Genomic DNA, 22,469 nt, shown 5'->3' with positions numbered 1-22,469 from the left:
ATATGCATTTAGCTGATCGGAAACAGTCTTGTTGGAGCAAAAGATGCAATAAGATGCATTTCTTTTTAGCAGGTTTTGCAAGAAATCTTCAAGAAAACTCAAATACTTTGAGGGACGGGAATGATCCACAGAGCAGGCATGCAATTCATACTTAAAAAAAGTAATAATATTACATCTGATCATTTACGTTCAAACTTTGAACTGCGCAATTATCCCACTACTAGGTTATTAATTTCCACCTGGCTGTCCTTGCTGGTTGGGAAAGGCAAAGGCTGCGGAGGTCTTTTCCACACCCCGTTCTCATCCTTCCCGCACACCCCTCCCTTGCTCTTCTCGTGTCCTCCTCTTCAATTCCTGAGACACCGTCTGGAGGCTGACACCAGCAGCTCTGGCACGTAGGGTCATTACCAGAGCTGTCATTAAGAAATGAAATCAATCCCCAAAATGCAGCAAGCTCAGGGGAGAGGTTGCACGATAGTGATTGGGAATGCGTGCGTGTGCACTCTGATGGCGGCAAGGGAGGAATGGAGGGGGCTATCGCTTCATAAGCCGTAGATTGCTTTCCCCACCGCACTAATTATGATGTAACTGGAACAACAGCGTGAGGTGAGTGTGTGTGGTGATTAACCTCGGGCGGCTGAGAAATGAATCTAATGAGGAGAGCGGGACATTGGAACTGTTCAATCAATTTTGCCTCCCTCTCTCTCTCTCACTCTTTCTTTCTCTCCCTCCCTCTCGTCTCTGGAGCATTTAAATGCATTTGTGACCTTGTAATGGGTGACAGTGGCAGTCTCTTGAACCCATTTAGCATAGCAGGTTCTCTTCATTTGTCTCCCTGGCCTGCTGTATTTCTCCTAGATGAAGGGTGGGACTTATGCTCACGTGACCAGAGGAAAGGCAAACTTTGAGATTTTTCCCCTTGAACAGTCAACAAATGATGCCATCATGCCGCTTTGAGACCGGTGTCATTGCCGGGACAAGAAGAAACGAAGAGAAACAAGGCATTTAACCGAGACACCGGCGCATTAATTAAACAGGCCTTTCAAAAGCACAGTCAGGCTTAATAGGCAGATATTATTATACATCCATGCTATTAAAATCTCAACCCGGAATTGAGGGACTAGGGCAAACACATAAAGGACACATTTCATCACTTCTAAAGATGTCAATAAATTATTAAAGTGGTGTAATTTACACAAGTGTTCTATGACACAAATACACTACAATTAGACATATATACTTCTGAGAACATGAGCTTTAATTTGCTTTGTATGACCTAGCTTCTGATTGGTTAGTACAGGGTTTCCCAAATGGGGGTTCGTGAGAATAACATTAAAATAAACAAATGGGGCTGCACTATTAATCAAAATAAAAAAATAAAAAAAAATAAAAACTTATAGTGATATATCTTATCAAATTGTGATTAACAAATCAAAGGCTGCCACTTCAAGTATATAATCTGGTGTTTTGTCTGTATGTCTCGGCAATAGCAATATCAGACATTTTCATGTGAAATGAAATGTCATGCAGCCATATATATATATATATATATATATATATATAAAATAAAACTCTTACTAAGAAAAGATCAGACTGTTTACTTGCATGTCATGTGACCAGAGAACTATAAGAACCGTGAACATGTGAATGTTAATGACATGGTTATGGCCTTGTTACACAGTATTATGTGCCCGAGCCGTGGTATTGTGAACACTGACAATGTAGAGCCTAACAAAGACCTTTAGAGGTTATTATATTCAAAACAGGCTACTTAACCATCTAAATGCTCTAACAGCAGTCTCTGGTGAAGAAAGCTGAGGGTCTTTCTCCATTTAAATAGTCTTATTCATTAGACCAGAGCAAAACGTGACCAATTCACAAACACATGAAACTTTTTCTGGTATTTTTGCATCGGTCTCATTCTCAAGATTAAGTCCTTTACTTGTCTGCTTGTTGTCTTAATACAGTATATGACTACAGTATATGATATATTCTCAAGGATGTTTGAAATAAAATGGTGTATATTCCTTGAACCAATCAGAAGAAACATATGCAATGAAAAAGCTACAAAAGCTCTATAAGAACAGTGTTCAGCATAAGTTTTGACCTCAACAACCTTTAAATGTCTTGATTCAGCTGATTTCTCAATAGATAACCTTCATCATTACATTCAGTTTCCTAAAACAGGTCAGTTCAGTCCATGTGATTTTTCTTCTGGATCATGATGTTTTTAACCATTGGTTAGTTTACAGTGAAGAGGTGGCTGTGTAGATTTCATTTCTTTAGCTTCTCTTTTGTGGGATCTGTAACCTTTCACATGGCCTGTGCCATTGGTGCACATGATGCCCATCCGCCGCAGGAGCACGCCCATTTAACTCTATTTAATTATTAATGTTGAACAATTGGTAAAGTTTCAGCCTTTTATTCTTTACACCTCTTAGAAACCATACAAAGCTTTTTTATAAATGTTTTCCTATACAAGTGTTTGATAATGGTCTTTTCACGTGAATCAACTTCTCCTCTCTGCCCCTAGAGGACTTTCTTCACATTGCACTATTTGTTAGTATTCCCATTCACTAGCAGGAAATGTTGGCTATTATTGCTATATAACCATTCAGAAGGACAAGATGCCAGTTCATATTACTGAATTTGACCTGCATTTTGTTTCAGTTGTTAGATTTCTAACTGCTAACTTATGAAATAAGTTCAACAAGATATATTCTTAGAAAATGCTATTCAGTTTCTGAAGTTAATTTCTTTTTCTAAGAACATTTAGATTTTTTTTTTTTTTTTTACTGGAAGCCAAGAGAAAAATAATGATGTTTCACAGGGTTCTGCAAACAGATTCTGGTCCGCACCAAAAGCACTAGTATGAAAGTAGCCTTAATCTCATATTTAGTTTCCTCTCACAGCGGCCTGCATTTCTGTCTGTTACATGCCCGCTTTTCAAACCGAGAGAAGTGATGAGAATACGTTACGCAGAGGCAGACTGAAAGCAGAAAGTGCTTATTGTGATCAGAGTGGCCCAGTTTCCCCCAGTATTCACTCTTTGGAGAGGCCTAAAGTAATAGAGGCCTTTGATTCCTTCATTAAGTCACCGCCTCACTCCTCCCGCTCTTTCCTGAGGCACCCGGCAGGACTCCGTCCTTGGACACTGCTGAGCAACATCCTCTGAATAATCAGTAAGTTTGAGTTATAGTTCCACAGCCCGATGCTGACATGCCCATCTAAAGACACAGTGTGTTCTCCTTGCAGCTTCTTTTCCTGTCCTTCTCCCTCCTTCTCTCTCTCTCTCTCTTTCTGTGCGAGCATGTGCGTACGCCTTCACATTTCAACTTGTCACGCATAAATAATCACCAAAAGCTCCGTCGCACCCTGAGCATTTGGACGTAATGTAGGAATTCAGCCTGCATGGCCAAAGCACTAATGAGATGGCAAGGATGACATTTTTAAGACATTTGCGGCGTCTTTAAGGAAAGAAGCCAGAAATTAGAGCCTGTCTGGGCTGTGTGTTAAACAGATTCTTTCATGTCTTATTAGCATGATTAGGTCTTGACCTTGTTAGCCTCCATCATTGTTTCTCCCTAAGCGACGCCGTCTAATTCCCCTTCCCATCATGGCACACTTAATTATTCAGGAAAGACGCATGTGTAAAATCACTTTCTATGTATATTAACTGTTTCTCTAGCAAGAGACTTCTTCTTGACATTAAACTAAAACTGATTTTATTTCCTTTCTTAAAAATATATCCCTGGTCTTACTTTACACATGCAGTATGTTAGTAATTCCAAATAAAGAACGTTCGTCTTTGTAGTCTTTCATCAAAATGGCATGCTGGGCCTTTGAAATGATCTTTCTTTTCAGGCTGACATCAGCTACTCTCTTCAAATTAAGTCAAATCAATTCCCCAATGGGAGAAAAAAAAAAAAAAGAAAAAAAAAAAAAAAAAAAAAACGCCCTAAATTTTCCACATTAAATACTCAATTTCACATGGAAACATTCTATATTATGGAAGTAAAATAGGTTTGGAATGGAATGTCAGAGTAAAATCCATAAATGTATTGCATATTTCTGGTAGTACTGTGCACTATTCATCAAAAAAAAAAAAAAAAAATTATTTTGACTGGCATCTGTCTTACTTTTTTAACCCTTCCTCTCCAACCACCTGCCTTCATTATGGTATAGCCATCAATTTTTGATATCTAATCAAGATCCAGTAGATAAAATTGATTCTATATATTCTAGATATTTAACATTGAATATCTTTTTTACACTCAAATACAACAAAATGGCCTGTGAACATAGTTTTACTGTTAATGATGTCCTTTTGAAAATGTAAGAAATATTAATAAAAGTTACATTATTATTTTCACAGTTCTTCATCAACATACAGTGGTGGCTCCAGGATTTTATTTATTTATTTATTTATTTATTTATTTATTTATTAACCAATAATGATTTATTGAAAGTCCCATAGACTTATAGGCGTACGTAGGGCTTTAAAACTGCAGTGAGCTAAATGAAGGAACACGCGGAATGAAGGAAGGAAAATGCAGCATGAGAAACTGAAAAAGCAGACGAAATGCAACAGTTAAAGACGCCTGTGCGCCAATGCTAAGCAAATTTTGGTGGGCCTATGGCCCCAGCAAGCCCCAGCCTTACGCCGCCACTGTTAACATACATATTAGAACTGTCATTTTTTTGATAATGTTACAAATCTTTCTTTCTCTACTCTTCTCTCCCATCTGACCACCTGACTCCCCTCTGGTATGCAACACCAACTCAAATCTCACAGGATAATGTAACCTTTTTTGGAGGTGGTGATTTTGTATGAATTCAAACGATTTTTAGAAAAACATGAAGGTCAAAAACATCAAGCATGAAGTTCTGCCCCTAACTGCATCCCTAAACATATCAACCAATGGGACCTAAGCAGATTGTACAAATTAGCCACCAATTCGCCAAAATGTTAAAAAAGTTCTCCAAATCTCGAACAAATCTCACACATTTTGTCAGCAATGCCCCTTTGCACGATCCAATAAAATTACAATGGATAAAATAAATCCCTGTCCCACATATTTAACGTTGTAATATAACATCCAGTTTCACTCACATACGTGAGATTACAAAAGCCAATTGGGATGTGAACAGCCATTTCATTGTCACATTAATGATCACCCCCTTGGGGGTGAAGCACTATGTAATGACAAGGATGTTTACCTCACCATGATCTGGTTTATGTTTAGCTGTTATTACATTATGCCCAGAAACCTACAGTATGTGTAATGACTGGAAAAAAAACAAACCAGGGCAGACGAAGAACAGAAAGCAATGCTAAATCTAACTTAAGTCTCCATTAATCAAGACTTTCAACAGGTCACAAACAACGCAAAAATGTACTTAAGGCTACGTGAAGTGTTTGTAACACTAGAAGCCAACTCTCATCGTCTCAATCACAGCTCAGCCGGCGCAACACGCCCGATTCAACCTGCTCGCCCAACACCTCCACCAATGTGGACAAGACTGGAGTGATGAGAAACATATCGCCTTTGGCAACTGTTTCAAGTTGCGCGAGTGTAAAGCAGAGCTGCCTGTCACCTCCCATGATCCTCAGCAAAGGACTCAGGCACCTTGATTTTGCCGTCGCCTCATCCGTCTGCATCATTTGCAGGGAGTAATTGATGGTGGCGTTGACAAATGCGGAGCCCACCTTGCATAATTAATAAATGAAAGCGCCGTGCTTTGCAGCGCTTCTTGTGATGTGTGGGAGAGAAGGTGTGCCCGCACTAGACGCAGTTATCTGGGGACGAGTTTCATTTGCATTCCTGAGACTGTGCTAAAACACAAAACATGAGTTCTAATAAACGCTCTTTGCTGTGACATGAAAGTTGCCTGCATTTGATAATTTGATGGGAATGTGTTTGGAAGTTTTTATGTGCAGTATTGTGGTCTGTCTGAAAAAGAGAAGGGAAAAGATGACACGCATTTGATCTCTTATAAGGAAAATCAACTGATTACATATTTTCGTAGGCCAATCACCTTGGTTCACTTGACAAAAAAACAATTTTCCATTGGCTTTTGGATTATTGCACAAAATGAGCTTAGTGACTAACAAAACTCTTACAAGCTTTGTTCATCATGATAGTCTTTAGAAATGAAAAACAAAAAACTTTATGAATTTTGAAGCCTAAATACCATCATCAGAAGTAAAAAGCTAAACGTGGGCTGTAAACGAACTACATACGGTCACATGACTTCAATGTAGGGCTGGATGATTATGACCTAAAATCAAAATCTCGAATAATTGAACTTTTTACCTCGATTATGATTAATGAGCGATTATTTTGTCTGTTTCTTTTTTCTTTTATTTTTTTGCCCTCATAGTTCACTTACAAGGTTTGTACTGTAGATATGCTTGACTACTAAAGGTGGAATATTTTTATCCTAATGAAAGAGTGCTCCAACATAACAGCCCACTTTCAGCAGTTATTTTATCTGTGGTTCGTAAAAATTTATTACAGATTTCTGCTCGTTGTAAATCAGATAAAGATAAATTTGCACAGTACCAGACTAGTAAATTTATTTTAATGCATTAATGAGAGCGATTGAGTGTATGAATTAGTCATAACATCTCTCTATTAATTGTGAAGCTGTGGGTTGTACATAGTTACTTCAAAAGTGGAAAAATATGTTATAACGTTTGAGTTTCTAAGCTACTTTAGTGATAAATCACAGAACAGCGTTGACAACGAGTTTCTGCGCTCCTCTCTGTGCGCGCGATCTTCACGTGATGTGCAAGCTGTCTTTATGAATGTTCGTGTGCCACAATGCGTTAGCGCAGTAGCTCAATATAATGATTAGATCCAATGGTCTAAAATCTCTTCAATGTCCAAACTGGCAAACCTCAAAACACATACAATTGACAAAGTTTAGTGAAGACGCAAGTGAAAGTGATCTCACTTCAGGACTCACCGCTCGCGTGCCATGACTCGGCATTCGCCTCCGTGTTGCTTCCATGCCACTCACTGGACGGGGCGGAGTCACGTGACTACACACGCGGTAGTATGTTTTTAAGGGGAAATTATTAAACAGGATTAAAAAACTGAAATAATAGGGAAATTACGTCGGTTAGAGGTTCTGAATTTCTGTTTTGATTACTTTTTGATTAATCATCCATCCCTACTTCAACGTCACCATCACAAAGCTTCCGACAACTCTTTCAGTCTTTATTTAAAAAACATTTTCCCTGAAAGGTTGAGTTACAATAATTTGCAACAGAAACACAATGAGGTTGTGTGAGTGAACTATCAATTAGATGAGCAAATCTTTTTGGCTTGATGTTTAATGTCAAACAACATTTAGCAACCACTTTTTAAGTGGTTGCTAACCACTTGTTAGCAACCAGTTTTTTCAAGACAAGTTAAAAAAAAAAAAAAAAAAATCACAAGGAAGTACAGTATTAATGATGTATTTTATGTTGTAGAGTAAATCATGAAAATATCTTGAGCTTGTTTAACCACAGACCTTTTTTCAGGCATTTTACCAAAAAACCCATTTGGAAAAATCCACTGACTTCGGGACGATGGAATTGGAAGTTAAAATGCTAACTTTTTTCCTGGGTTTTGGCCTATAAAAACACAGTAGGTTATCCCTGCAGCACTCTATTACCTTTACTGAGTTTCCTAAACAGGATCCGTCTTCTTTAGATTAAACAATAATGTTATTTGTCCAGTGTACAATTACAAATCAGCATACCTTAATTAAATTGAAACCTTTTCAACCTCTTCCGCCAGCCCTCACACGCTGCTAAATGCACATGAGGACACGCTGGAATAAAATGAACACTCAAGCATGCAGTTATCAACGTGCCACATGTGCTGCCTTCTCCGAGGCCAACACGAAGGCGGGATGCTTGCCTTTGTTCCTAGCGGTTCATTGGAAGCATTGGACTAAAGCAGTTCCAGGCGATCTGGAGTCTTGCAGGATTGTCTCTTGGGCTCCAGTCTGCGACTCTGGTTGAGGAACTGGCTGCTGTTCAGAAAAACAAAGAGGCAAAGGTCACGGCCCAAACACGGTGGTACAATGGCGTAATCTTTGTAGTAAAAATAAGGGATTGACATTGTGACCCAAAAGCAAACATAAAGGCTCACAGTTTGTGCATTGAAATAAATAAGTAGCTATGAACAGGGGGAAAAAAAGATCACATTCAAGGTTGCATTTGAAGGCAGGAAGCAAAAACAGCTGGCTTGGGAGCATTTAGAAGTGGGCTGCCATGGCATTGTCTATTTTATCACCAGTAATGTGTACTATTTGTTCCACTCAATGTGCAGCGAGAAGACGATTTAGAAAGATTGATCTTTTCACTTTTGTTGAAGACCAAACTCTGAGGCATCAATATATGTCCTGAAACAAACCTTGATTAGTTTCCACAAACCACAAAACAATATGTGCAGTAACTGAGATGCAGCCTGCTTTTATTTATTGTGGTTTTATGGTAGAGCAGCCATTTTAACAACATTAGTAAAGCACATCTGGACAGCTCAGCTTACACTGTAATGCACTATAATTATGAGACATATTCCTCAGAAAAATATGGTGCAATATAACCCACGATAAAAAAGCAATAATGTACAATATAAACATGCCTCAGCAACATGTATCACTCATTTATTCTTTAGCTGAGAAACCACAATATATAACATTGGTATTTAAACACATGCATAACCATAATTAAAGCTTCATTAAAACAGACTGAAGGGTTATGCTGCAAGACTGACCTGGCCATAATAATTACAGTTAACTAATGACCCTCATGTAAATTCATTCATAGAATTGCTTGACAAGGTTGAATATTAGCACCATTTTTGTAATAATATTTAGCACCATGTCAACATTAAAAAGAGTGACATGAGCTGAGAGCCAAACTGTTTATGCAAGTCAGGGCTTCATTAAACTTCAAAAGGGCTTCGAATAAATTGTGTCAACACATCTGACTGCAATGGGTGACTGTGTGTCTTTAAATCTCAAATTACAATTCAAAAGAAGTTGTGGAAGTAAATATCTACAATTCACGACAAAGGTAAAAAGGTGTGAAAATGATAAAAGAAAAAAAAAAATCTCTAAATGAAAACAACGATTTTTTGGTGCTTGACCTTGCAAAACTCATTGTCATTATGCTAGGGCAGGGGTCAGGAGCCATTTTTTCATTTTTGTTTTAATGTATTTTTCCAAAAGAGAACAACAAAAAAGCACTTTGCACCAAGGCGGGCATTTTGACATGTGTGGATTTTACCGTTTAGGCACGAACACAAAGGATACTATGCTTGTCCGTGTTGCGTGTTCCGCTTGGAGCGCGCACACAGAAAGCATCCTGTCGGTAGCTAGGGGTGTTCAATTCCAGGTTTTTCAGAGTCGACTCTGATTCCCAACTGCCACCGTAGAAGTCGATGGAATCAACTCCATTTACTGTTAGTCAAAACAGTGTCGGCAATATAAGAATACAAGATTGCCATCATTACACATTAAATGTAGGCTATTATTTTTTTAAAGAAAAGAAAATTATCTCAAAATGAAAGCAACAAGATTTTTTGGTGCTTGACCCTGCACAACCCATTGTCATTATGCTAGGGCAGGGGTCAGGAGCCATTTTTTTCATTTTTGGTTAATGTATTTTTCCAAAAGAGAACAACAAAAAAGCAATTTGGGAAACTCACCAAGGCGGGCATTTTGACATATTGTGTGGATTTGACTGAACACTTGTTCCGCTTGGAGCGCGCACACAGAAAGCATCCTGTCAGTAGCTAGGGGTGTTCGATTCCAGGTTTTTCGGAGTCAACTCCAATTCTCGAATCCCACCGTAGGAGTTGACGGAATCGACTCCATTTACTGCAAGTCAAAACAGTGTCGGCAATATAAGAATACAGGATTGCCATTATTACACACTAAATGTAGGCTATTCTTTTTTTTTCCCAACAAACCCTAAAATTACCTTTATTAAAACAACAAACTTTTAGCATGACTGGCCAAATTAGTCCAGTTTAGAGATAACATTATCTTGAAATGATGTGTCAACATCATTTCCTGGTTGTTGCCAATAATTTTGAAGAGGGAAAAGACAGAAGAAAAAGCCTTCTACTGACCAATTAAAATAGTACAGAAATGACTAAAATAATTTGAACAGGGCCCTAGCAATGGCTTGTTCAGAGCTGTACCAATTAGCAATGCTTGCCTTAGCAAACACAAATGAATTAAATTATACAGATCAAGGTTACCACAAAGGAACTTCTGTGGTAACTTTTAGTTTAATGCACTCACTATTTTATTTGATATCAGCAGCCATCACTCAAGGACTCAAAAGCACTTTAAACTTTGACTTATAAGATTTTTTTTTCTACTTTTCCAATTGAATTAAAAAAAAAAAAAATACTTGAAATAAAATCAATTTACCTGAGGAGTTATTAAAACTTACTTTCAGAGAATGTATTCTTAATACAAATGTATTACTCCAATGGCAGATGTTTTTTTTATGGTTTAAGTATAAAATTAAAAATAAGTGTGAAAGTAATCTGCCAGCGAAGTATCACAAAATACATTAATATTCAAGATACAATGAATGTAAGTCTTACCATCTTATACAGTGTTGCTTCTAAAATAAATTGACCCTGTTTTAAGGATTTTGAGATACTTTTACTGAAAAACAAGAAAATCTTGGTCTGGTATATACTGGCATATTAGTATATGACACATCTAGTTAAAAAAAGTGAAGGACCAAAAGCTACAGCAGAAAGTTCTAACCGTAATAAACAAAAGCAAATCCTAAAATGAAAGTTTTCTGATTGTTATCCTCAAAAAAACAGTCCGTTCAACCTCTGATCGACAGAAATCGATTTTACTGTAATAGGAGCCGGGCTGAATCTATGAAGCAAGCAAAATGGGAGCTTGTAAGATTCTTGTCAGTTGTATGAGGCTCAAAAAAATCTCAGTTATGAAGCACAATAATCACAGACAGGCCTATTGTACGGTGCCTTCTGACTGGTGTAAAGGCGAGCCACAGAGTCAGCCGAGCAGCAAATAATGCTGTGCTGAGGAAACCTTTCCCTGTCTCAAGAGTGTCCTCTCTTCATATTTCCTATTGTTCTTCCTCTGTTTGTTTGGTTAAGTCTTCACCGTCATTGTTTGAGGAAGTGTTCTCCTCTAGGCGAAGCGTTTCTCTCACTCTCTCCGATAATCTCCTTTCATGGTCTGCTTGGCACCACATTCACTTCTGCTCATCCACACAGTGAAGGGAGGAAATCGACTTTTATTTATTTAGCTTGCTAGAGCTTATTTACTTATTTGTTTTGTCAGAACAGAACAGGAACAGATATTGTGATTCTAGTCACAATTTTTGGTCAAAGTGTTTTGAATGAATTCAAATTTATCTATGTGCCTGATGATTATCAGCCTTTTGATAATTCCCTTTTGATTTTTTCTTTGTGGTCTCTTTGTTGGCCCTTGAGACCACTTGAAAGAACCCTCATAATCCGTATTGGTTCTCCAATCCACATATGTTCAAAGATGTAACCAAATATTAAAAAAAAAAAAAAAAAAAAGGTAATGTAAGAGTTAAGCATTTGGTTATTGAACAACTCATGGTAATTTAAATGTCAATGGTGGTTACCACCCTACATATACAGTATTACACACACACACACACACACACACATTCATACACAAAACATATCTATTCTTCATCCTCACAGCTTATAGGAGACGCTGGAAAAGTATAGTAATTTACATACAAATGTACAAACCCGATTCCAAAAAAGTTGGGCCACTGTACAAATTGTGAATAAAAAAGGAATGCAATAATTTACAAATCTCATAAACTTATATTTTTTTCACAATAGAATTTAGATAACATATCAAATGTTGAAAGTGAGACATTTTGAAATGTCATGCCAAATATTGGCTCATTTTGGATTTCATGAGAGCTACACATTCCAAAAAAGTTGGGACAGGTAGCAATAAGAGGCCGGAAAAGTTAAATGTACATATAAGAAACAGCTGGAGGACCAGTTTGCAACTTATTAGGTCAATTGGCAACATGATTGGGTACAAAAAGAGCCTCTCAGAGTGGCAGTGTCTCTCAGAAGTCAAGATGGGCAGAGGATCACCAATTCCCCCAATGCTGCAGCAAAAAATAGTGGAGCAATATCAGAAAGGAGTTTCTCAGAGAAAAATTGCAAAGAGTTTGAAGTTATCATCATCTACAGTGCATAATATCATCCAAAGATTCAGAGGATCTGGAACAATCTCTGTGCGTAAGGGTCAAGGCCGGAAAACGATACTGGATGCCCGTGATCTTCGGGTCCTTAGGCGGCACTGCATCACATACAGGAATGCTACTGTAATGGAAATCACAACATGGGCTCAGAAATACTTCCAGAAAACATTGTCGGTGAACACAATCCACCGTGCCATTCGCCGTTGCCGGCTAAAACTCTATAGGTCAAAAAAGAAGCCATATCTAAACATGATCCAGAAGCGCAGGCGTTTTCTCTGGGCCAAGGCTCATTTAAAATGGACTGTGGCAAAGTGGAAAACTGTTCTGTGGTGAGACAAATCAAAATTTGAAGTTCTTTTTGGAAAACTGGGACGCCATGTCATCCGGACATGGACAACCCAAGTTGTTATCAGCGCTCAGTTCAGAAGCCTGCATCTCTGATGGTATGGTGTTGCATGAGTAGCTTACACATCTGGAAAGGCACCATCAATGCTGAAAGGTATATCCAAGTTCTAGAACAACATATGCTCCCATCCAGACGTCGTCTCTTTCAGGGAAGACCTTGCATTTTCCAACATGACAATGCCAGACCACATACTGCATCAATTACAACATCATGGCTGCGTAGAAGAAGGATCCGGGTACTGAAATGGCCAGCCTGCAGTCCAGATCTTTCACCCATAGAAAACATTTGGCGCATCATAAAGAGGAAGATGCGACAAAGAAGACCTAAGACAGTTGAGCAACTAGAAGCCTGTATTAGACAAGAATGGGACAACATTCCTATTCCTAAACTTGAGCAACTTGTCTCCTCAGTCCCCAGACGTGTGCAGACTGTTATAAAAAGAAGAGGGGATGCCACACAGTGGTAAACATGGCCTTGTCCCAACTTTTTTGAGATGTGTTGATGCTATGAAATTTAAAATAAACTTATTTTTCCTTTAAAATGATACATTTTCTCAGTTTAAACATTTGATATGTCATCTATGTTGTATTCTGAATAAAATATTGAAATTTGAAACTTCCACATCATTGCATTCCTTTTTTATTCACAATTTGTACAGTGTCCCAACTTTTTTGGAATCAGGTTTGTAGTTTTATTACATACATTGTAGTGTCCTCTAACTCAGTTGGAAATTCCAATTGAAAAGTGGTAGCTGGTTTTAAGCTTGCCAGTTGATCAGTTACCGTGTTCCAAAATCCAGTTTGATCCACTAAAGATAGAATGACCAGCTGGTAGCTGGTTCGTAGCTGGTCCAAGATGGTCTAGAGCTCAAGACCAGCTAGAAAACAACCATGTACTGAAAAACCCTACTGAAAAAATAGGGTGTGTGTGTGTTAGCCAGACTAAGCTGTTTTAGCTAGTCTCTCAGCCTGGGGTGTGTTTACCGTACAACAATGTAACTCTCTGCTTCACTACCATAGTAAGATGCAGCACTGAACAAATCAACTAGCTAGTTACGACTGTTTCCCGAAACCGTATTGTCTTAAACCCATCGTTCAGCCACGCTGGTGAATGATGTCATGGAGGTGGTGGAGTAATAACTTCTTTAAATCTATTTGAGATCAAATTAATGCTAGATTTTTTGCTATTACGGACTTGGCATCTGAGGACTAATTCTCATTTTTTTCAGTTATTTTGCTTTACCAGAGCACATACGCACATGCGCACTCTTCAAAAACGGTGCTTAAAATCTCTTGACAAACTAAAATATGTAAATGACATATGTATTTATTCGAAATAAAAGATTGTGGGCCCTATAGACCCGGCGCAATGCGGCGCCAGGTGCGACGCAAGTGTTTTTTGCTAATTTCAGCCAGACGCAGTTATAATTTTCGCGTCCTGCGCCATGTTGTTTAAATAGCAAATGCATTTGCACCCATTTGTGCACCCATGGGCGTGCTGGTCTGAAAACGAGGTGTGTTCAGGCGCATTGTTGACACGTTGCTATTTTGAGGCAACTGAAAACGACTGTGCCATTGACCAACAAATACCTAGTCTAAAGTCGCGTTAATAATATGCGCCTATAGGCGGGTGCACAACACACGTACGCTCTGCTTATACACACAGGGACACACAGCAGCACACAAACATGCCAAATATTAAAAATAAAATGATTACAATGTAAAAGATTATTATTGTGTGCATAAAGATAAAAATGCTTCGGTGGAATCCGGCTTTTCCCGTAGATGGTCTGCTTGTGCGCTTTAACCTCGCGCATGAGCAGATCTGTTTCCTCATTAGAGAAGCGTTCAGTTTTTCAGCTTGCAAATTCTGCCATGTAAATAGTGAATCCGCCATGGCATGAGCTCAAGTGGCTTTTAAAGGGAATGGGAGATGAGAATCTGACTGGTTTATTGCACACTACACCCAAAATGTTAAACTGTCATTAAACTAGCAAAAGTGGATTCGGACACGCCCTAAGTGCACTTGCGTTGTGCGCTTTAGACCATGCACTTAGATCATTAAAATAGGGCCCTTATAATACAATGTACTTAATGTCAGCTTGCTTATTTTAATCAAGATAATGATTTATTAAGTCCAAATGTCATAAAAACAAGAAATTATGCTTCTAACCACAGCTCGAGAGCTGTCTTTCCAATCACACAAGTTTGCGATGCAGTTTGTGAATGTTCATTTGAACTATGGTTTCGGGAAACACTAAATCGTTGAACTATGTTAGTAATGACGGAACTTGCGATGGCTAACGATACTTTTGGGAAACGCACCCCTGGTCAGTCTTTTGGCTGGTTTTAGAGGAGCACACTCCAGCTGGCCAAACTATGTAGCCAGGCAAGCTTAAACCAGCTAAAATCCACCTTAGGCTTGTTTGCTATTTTTTTCATCCCTACATAAAGCAGCAACTCTTAAGCAGCAAACTCATCACACAAAGTAGTGAGATGTTAGCATGCTGGTAAGCTAATGATGAGATAATCAAATCATAAAATTACATACAGTAGCGTGCCACAAAAACGGTTTTCATTCAACATGGAAAAGCAACAAAAAATAAATGTATTAAAAATCAAAAATGTCTGATATTGACTTTAATTTAACCTTTTTGAAGCAATGCATCATGAGATTACCTTTTGTGTGAAGCATATGCTTGATGCTGCCTTTTTGGCCAAAAGAAGGCATCTTAGAAGGAACAACCTGTCATAACAGCCTTTGAGTCTTGCTATCTGTGATGCCTTAAAATGCTGTGTAGGTAGACAGCTGACTAGGTTTTGGAACAGAGCTATGGAGTTTGCTTTCTCAAGCATTTCTCCCAGAAGGCTTTGCAGTCTTTGTTTGCATGCTTGAGCTTAGTGTACAGATTTATATACATATGCATAAAAACTGGAATCAGCAGACATCTTCTCAGAATCTTAAAGACATCTGTATCCATAACAATAGTACCTTACCCATCCCAGCTCTGTTTTGATCTAATCAGAAATATGCATATTTATGACATTAAAATTTATGAAACGGAAATTCAAATACAGTAAACACAGATGACTGGCAGATAATGTTTGTTTGCTTTTATAAATGCAGGGAAAATTCATGAAATCAAATTTGCATGATACTAAATCTGAATTATTATGAGATACATGTTTTCATATCTGCTCAGAGGATGCATGATGGCAAAAAGCCTGAAATGTCCAACATTCGGAGGTGGGATATCTTATTGTGAAAAAAAAAAAAAAAAAAAAAAACTAAATATATAAATAAATGAGGCTTTAAATTGTCTCCAAAGCTAGGGGATTGAAATTTATACGTCTGGTTATCAAACCAAAGGTTCAGAACGCCTGCCAATAGACAAAGTAATTGTGAAGAATTGACCAGATCATTGGAGTAGAATGTGACTGAATGTGGTTCTTATACAGTACATACTAAAAGGAGATATCTTGGTCAGTTGCATTATATATGAGCAATATCGCCAGACTATTAGTGTGACATTACTTTTATACAACAGTGCGATGGCACAAGTGTCTAAATAAATAAGAAACAACAATAGATAGTCTTTAAAAACCCTCTTATTTTCACTTCTCAAGTTGACAGTTAAGCAGATGACCCAAGACCCCTGTTACGAATTCAAAAAAGGTCACTTTAGAACTATTAACGAAGGAATGCTGGTTTGCTTCATTGAAGCTTACTGTATTATGTATAGTATAATGAAAGAGAGAGATCGACCAATGCCGGGTTCAGACAATGCTATATCAGTCTGCATCTGATATAGCATTTATTCTTCAGGTAAATCTTATATTCATAATAAAAAAATCAGTTTGAATGTCCGCTGAGGAAAGCGATATCTTTGTCAAGGGGATTTCCCATGACAGCGGTAGTTGATGTCTTATAAGGTGTTGTTTCTTTATGAAGCTCACTCACTTATAAAGACAGTCTTTGTCGCCATCTGATGGCGTAAAAATTTAACTTTCACTGAAGTTGAAATCACAATCACTAACAGTCCCTAACTCAAGTCAAAAGACGACTTCCATAACCCAAACGTAGGATGTTGATGGGAGTGCTCTTGCTCTGGGTTGCGTTTCCCAAAGCAAACTATGGTCGCAAGTTCTGTCGTTACTGATAGAGCTCAAGGGCACTTTCGACCATAGTTGGCTAACGATGCTTTCGGGAAACGAACCCCTGGTTGATGTGTGCGCGCTCTTCCGGGAGAAGTGCTCATTTAAGGAATTTCACCCTTTATGACGTCATACAGGGCCATACTAAAAAAAAAAACTTTCCGAAACTTATACGAACACTAAAGGAGTGTATATGGCACAGAAATACTCTGTCATACGTCCAACTTATTTTTGTGCATGTTTATCATGAGAATCCAACTGTGTAAATAAGTCAGAATGCATGAAATAGCATTAGACATCCCCTTTAAGTTGAATAAAAATAGAAAGTTATGAAAACATCTAAACAAATTTTGGTTGCACTTTATTTTACAGTACGTGCACTTATGTGTACTTATAGTGTACTTACATAAGAAATTATTGGTTAATATAAGGTAACTACATGGGTTAAGGTTAGGTTTAGGGCTAGGTTCAGGGTTAGTACCTATTACCCAGTTATTGCAATTACTATAATAAGTACATATTATGTACATGGGAAACAGGACTGTAAAATAAAGTGCTACCCAAATTTTCAAAATGGCACTATGTTTTTACATACTTGCCTAAAAAAACTCTTAAAACTACATTCAGCGAAACAAACTCCAGTAGTGGAGTGATACAAATTGTGAAATCGCTTCTGTGTGATATTAGTATAATACCGCATGGCTGGAAAAGGCTCTCAGCCTTTTCAAGATTTGAGGACCAGAACTAACTGTTATATAAATACATTCACATAATTCTCAGCTTCTTACTCAAAGCCTTTAAGGACAAATATGCCAATGATTATGATTAAATGTCATCTCATCAAAATCAATTACAAGACAGTGGGTGAAAAAAAAAAAAAAAAAAGGGGATCATTCGACATTTTTTCCCTTGCCGCTGAGTGAAGATTTGTCCAGTTGTGAAAAATAACTTTTGAAAGTGCCCTCTTATTATACCAAATTAAATTTAAATCACTGAGCATTGTCTCCTAATTCTCAAATTCTTCAAAGTGCACGTCCAAACCATGTCACTTAGTATTGGGATTTTCAACATGACATCCTTGGAGGGAGGGTGGCTAAATTTAAAAATTTAATTCCATTTGCCTGCTTTCACGCAGTCTTCCAAGAGTTTCCAAGAGTGAGCATTCAATAAATCAAAGACAGAGCAGCTCTCTGAGATTCTTGCTAACATGTTCTCCCAATTTTGAGTACTATTATGGTCAAAGTCCTGTCTTTAGCGTTCACAGATTGCCATGGATCGTTAGACCAGGCAAGGAAATGCATAACTTTGTTTTAGCCTAATAAGATCTCTGGATTCCTGTCTCCAACACCAGAGCAATAATGCACAGAAGAATGGAATTGATTGCGACCGGAACGGGGTTCAAATTTGTAATGGCGAGCAGTGCAATGTGGGCTTTCAAGAACATAGAAGAATGGAGAAGAAATGCATTCCAATGACATCAGCATTGCTGGAGTTTTTGTAAAATGCAGGGAAATTAAATTTAGAGGGTCTGTCAAGGGCAGATAAGAAATATCGGTCTATAAAAAGGCCATCTGTATAGTTTCTGAGCAATTTACATCTAATAGAAGAAGAAAAACGATACAGATATCGCATTTATCTCGACCCAAAGGAGACAGAACAGAAACAGAATTTTGATTCCAACCTCAGAGCCTGATTACAAAACTGGTTTATGTGGAAAATCATATAAAAATTGGATTTTGGAAAGTTCTGAAAAAGCTCTCATTCAAATGAAAAAAAAGATTATATTGTCTAGTCTTTGCAAAATGACTATTACAACTTTTTTCTTCAGGTTTATGTTGCATTTTTATGGCATTTTTCAAACTAAAACATGTCCAAAGTGGTGATAATGTTTTTTGATAAGATAAAGAAATAAATTATAAATCAATCATGACAAGTCTTGGATATTTTTAGCATGTTATTGAATATGGCAATGTTAATGTATTTGCTCTTGGCAGACTAGGGGCCCTATAATACACCCGATGCAATGCGGCGCCAGGCACGACGCAAGTGTTTTTTGCTAGTTTCAGCCCGACACAGTTATCATTTTCACATACTGCACCACGCTGTTTAAATAGCAAATTCATTTGCACCCATTTGTGCGCCCATGGGCGTGCTGGTCTAAAAATAAGGGTGTGTTCAGGTGCATTGTTGGCGCGTTGCTATTTGGAGGCAACTGAAATAGACTGTGCCATTGACCAACTGAAACCTGGTCTAAAGTCAATGGTGCAATATATATATATATATATATATATATATATATATTAGTTATTTAATGAGCGCGTTAGTAATATGCACCTACAGGCGTACACTCTGCTTATTACACACACAGGGATGCGCAGCAGCACACAAACATGCGAAATATTAAAAATAAAAGGATTACAGTGTAAAAGATTATTATTGAGTGCATAAAGATAAAAATGCTTTGGTGGAATCTGGCTTGTCCTGTATATGGTCTGCTCGTGCGCTTTAACTTCGCACACGAGCAGATCCGTTTCCTTGCTAGAGAAGCATTCAGTTATTCTGCTTGCAAGTTCCAGCATGCAAATAGCGAATCCGGCATGGCGCGAGCGCAACTAAACTGAGACTCTGATTGGGTTATTGCACATTTAGGCCAAAACACACCCATTACTCACGAAGAGAAAGGGAACAACCCTTTTAAACCATGCACTGGGTGCACTGACCATTTTTCCCATCATTAAACTAGCAAAAGTGAATTGGGACACACCATAAGTGCACTTGCACCATCCACTTAGATCGTTAAAATAGGGTCCTAGATCTGCTACACTGCTGCTGCTGTTGATTATTGTTGTTCCTGTGGCTGCAGAGCAAGTATGGACTTTCTATTGCTAATAGATAGAGATATGCTGCTGTGAGCATGAATAGACACATACATAAATCCTGTAGCAGATCTAGACAGGTGGAGCTGGGGAGGTGGAGGGTCTCAGAGGAACTCTGATAGCGAGCTGCATGACTAATACAGCAAACTCTGAACCAGACTATTTAAATGTTGAGCAAACAATCTCATTGGCTACAGGATCAGCAGATGCAACTCAGCTTGTGTGATTGGTTGCAGATTGGATGTAAAGGAGCTATCAGCCTGTGCCATCTAAAGTTTAATGACTGAAGATATATATGTTTGTAACAACATAAGTCTGAGTAAATGATGACATTAATTTTTGAGGGTGAACTATCCCATTATTTTAACACTTTGTCCTAACCAGGATGCATGGTAAATTACAACAAGTAATATATCTGTCCAGGCTGAAAGTGGAAATTCTATGCAATTAAAATCAGCATATGCTACATATTTTACTATGATTATGGTTGCTATGATTTTGAGATTATTGGCATCAATTTGATCGAAGTATTGTGTTTACATTAGGTAAAGTTTAATCACAATATTGCATAAATATCATTACTATCGCATTATGAGTGTGCATGCATAGTCATTGACACGGTCAAAATGCGCCATTGGAGAATCGCTAATTAAACATCATCATTTTGCTCAATGATTTCAGCCCTCCAAAACTGATTTGGCAGATACGTAAAATCATAATATTTTCTTTTGGTAAAATTTCAGTACATCACTAATTTACAATGCCAAACAGGTGGATCAGGTTTTCAATGTGAAAATACCTGTGCAAAACGAGCAGAACCAAGGAATCTTTCATGAAAATACTAACTTTACTCTGCATTACTCTCTTTTTTACATTGTTTTATCTCTGGACCTGTGTAGGCATTTCGCTCTCACAGAATCGCTGCTGCCACACAGCCTGCCTCCTCCATATTGTTCCCCGGGGGCGAGCCACCTGCAGCAGCCTCTGGTTGCACGAGCAGATTGCCATCACTGGTAATTGAGACTGCGGAAGAGCTCGGAGACATTTCGGCAAATGCTGGATCGGAATAGATAGCGGAGGCAGCTCGGAAGGAGAGACGTGAGGCCGGGCGTCCGCATGCGGTGAGAAAAGAAGACAAAAACGTCAATGCTGAAGAGGTTCTTCCATCCCATGATGCCTCAAACAGGCCTGTCAGTGCTTGTGAAGAACACATCAGGCTATGAATTCAGCCCGGGGCTTGAACACACAGATATGGCCTTGAGAAGGATACATGAGGCGCAAGCTAGCAGATGAAATCGACAGATGAACTATGAAAGACTTTACAGACGTTGCTTACACACTGCACAGCAAATGTTGCACTGAATATGTCTTTAAGCTGTTGGGTTTTACAGAAATGAGGGATAAAGGGTGTGCTATCTTCACCTGTGCGCCTGCACTCAAAACTCTATCTGTGTCATTTTCTCTCTTCCCTCTTCCTCCTCGGTGTCAGCATGCCCTCCTCCTCTCCTTTCATTAATATCCACAATATGATGGCTTTAACGACAGCGCTGCATTCATTAATATCTCCCCCTTTAAATGCCACTCTCTCGCGCTGCGCCAAAATGAAACGCCACCAAATCAAAACATTAATTAATTACGTCGCCACCTCACCAACCTTCAGCGGGCTGACATTTTCTCTCCCTGTCGCTCTGATGAGTGAGCCGGGTTACGGCTTGGTCTCCACAGGGCTCTGCGTAGCAACGGCGCCTGCGGCTTTAATGCAGGAGACGAGAGATACAACAGAGGTGTTTCTGCATAATGACATAGTGTAGTATGAGTGCCCACTAGTGGACAAATGAGGAAGTAGTCAAGATGATATGAAGGGGAAAAAACTCATGTTGCAATCTTACAAGTCAGTAAAAACAGCTGGTGTATTGCTCAGTCCTCTTGTCACTATTATTTACTCATATTTGGGTTGTTCAAAAAAGGAATAGCTCTTCCAAAAATAAAATAAAATAAAAAGTCTGTCAACATTCACGCACCCTCAAGGTCGTCCCAAACCCATATGACTTTCTCTCTGCAGTGGAACACGAACAGGTGCTATGCAGAATATCTATGATGGCCAATCTCTATAATGATAAAAAGACAGTCATATAACTAAGTATTCTTAAGTCATGCAGTAGGTTTGTGTTTGTAAAAATGTATATATACCAAACATATCAATATATGCCAAATATCACCACCAAATATGTGCATTACATGTATAAATGATAGAAAATATATACATATATGTGGTGGTGCTGTTTGGCATATATTGGTATATTTGGTACATTGATAGTTTAGATTTTTTTTTCCCCTTATCATATTATATAGAAACAATGACATCAAACCTGATATAGCTGAATAACAAGTTGAATTTCTAGAAGTGTGGATGATAGCTTTCCACACAAAGCTATCATCCACACTTCCCATCATTCACACCTCTGAGTATTGACTTTTTTCCATGGTGTTCTGTGCCAAATTGGAGCTCTACAGTATTTGTCCCTTTTATTTTCCTTTCTATAGAAAAAAAAGGAGCACCTAACATCATCTTTTGTGTTCTTCAGGAGAAAGACACTCATAGTGTTTTAAAATGACATGAGGGTGAGTGAAATGACACACTTTTCATTTTTGACTGAACTACTCTTAAAGATGTATAGTGTACAAACACCTGAATGTAAAACATGTACTTATTTGGCGCACTTGTTACTCTAAGAAAGAGGACAAGTGGGATCCACATACAGTTCAGT

The 22,469-nt window shown here is 38.3% G+C and overlaps 1 long non-coding RNA gene across 3 annotated transcripts; it reads right to left on the bottom strand.

Annotated features, from left to right (window-relative positions):
• Positions 1–7,159: 7,159 nt before the first annotated feature.
• Positions 7,160–21,494, bottom strand: LOC127514524 (uncharacterized). 3 transcript variants are annotated; one of them, XR_007930666.1, is made up of 3 exons: positions 21,356–21,494; positions 9,714–9,885; positions 7,160–8,028 (listed from the first exon to the last, which is right to left on the bottom strand). It is a non-coding gene; the product is annotated as an uncharacterized LOC127514524 (long non-coding RNA). The 3 variants fall into 3 exon arrangements; XR_007930665.1 differs by having other exon boundaries at positions 7,161–8,031; XR_007930664.1 differs by lacking the exon at positions 7,160–8,028 and adding an exon at positions 8,449–9,465.
• Between the last annotated feature and the right edge of the window lie 975 nt (positions 21,495–22,469).

The sequence above is a fragment of the Ctenopharyngodon idella genome, chromosome 6, assembly GCF_019924925.1.
Source record: "Ctenopharyngodon idella isolate HZGC_01 chromosome 6, HZGC01, whole genome shotgun sequence".
Taxonomy (NCBI): domain Eukaryota; kingdom Metazoa; phylum Chordata; class Actinopteri; order Cypriniformes; family Xenocyprididae; genus Ctenopharyngodon; species Ctenopharyngodon idella.
The sequence above is the reverse complement of the archived record's forward strand: the minus strand, read 5'-3'. Positions and strand labels throughout refer to the sequence as shown.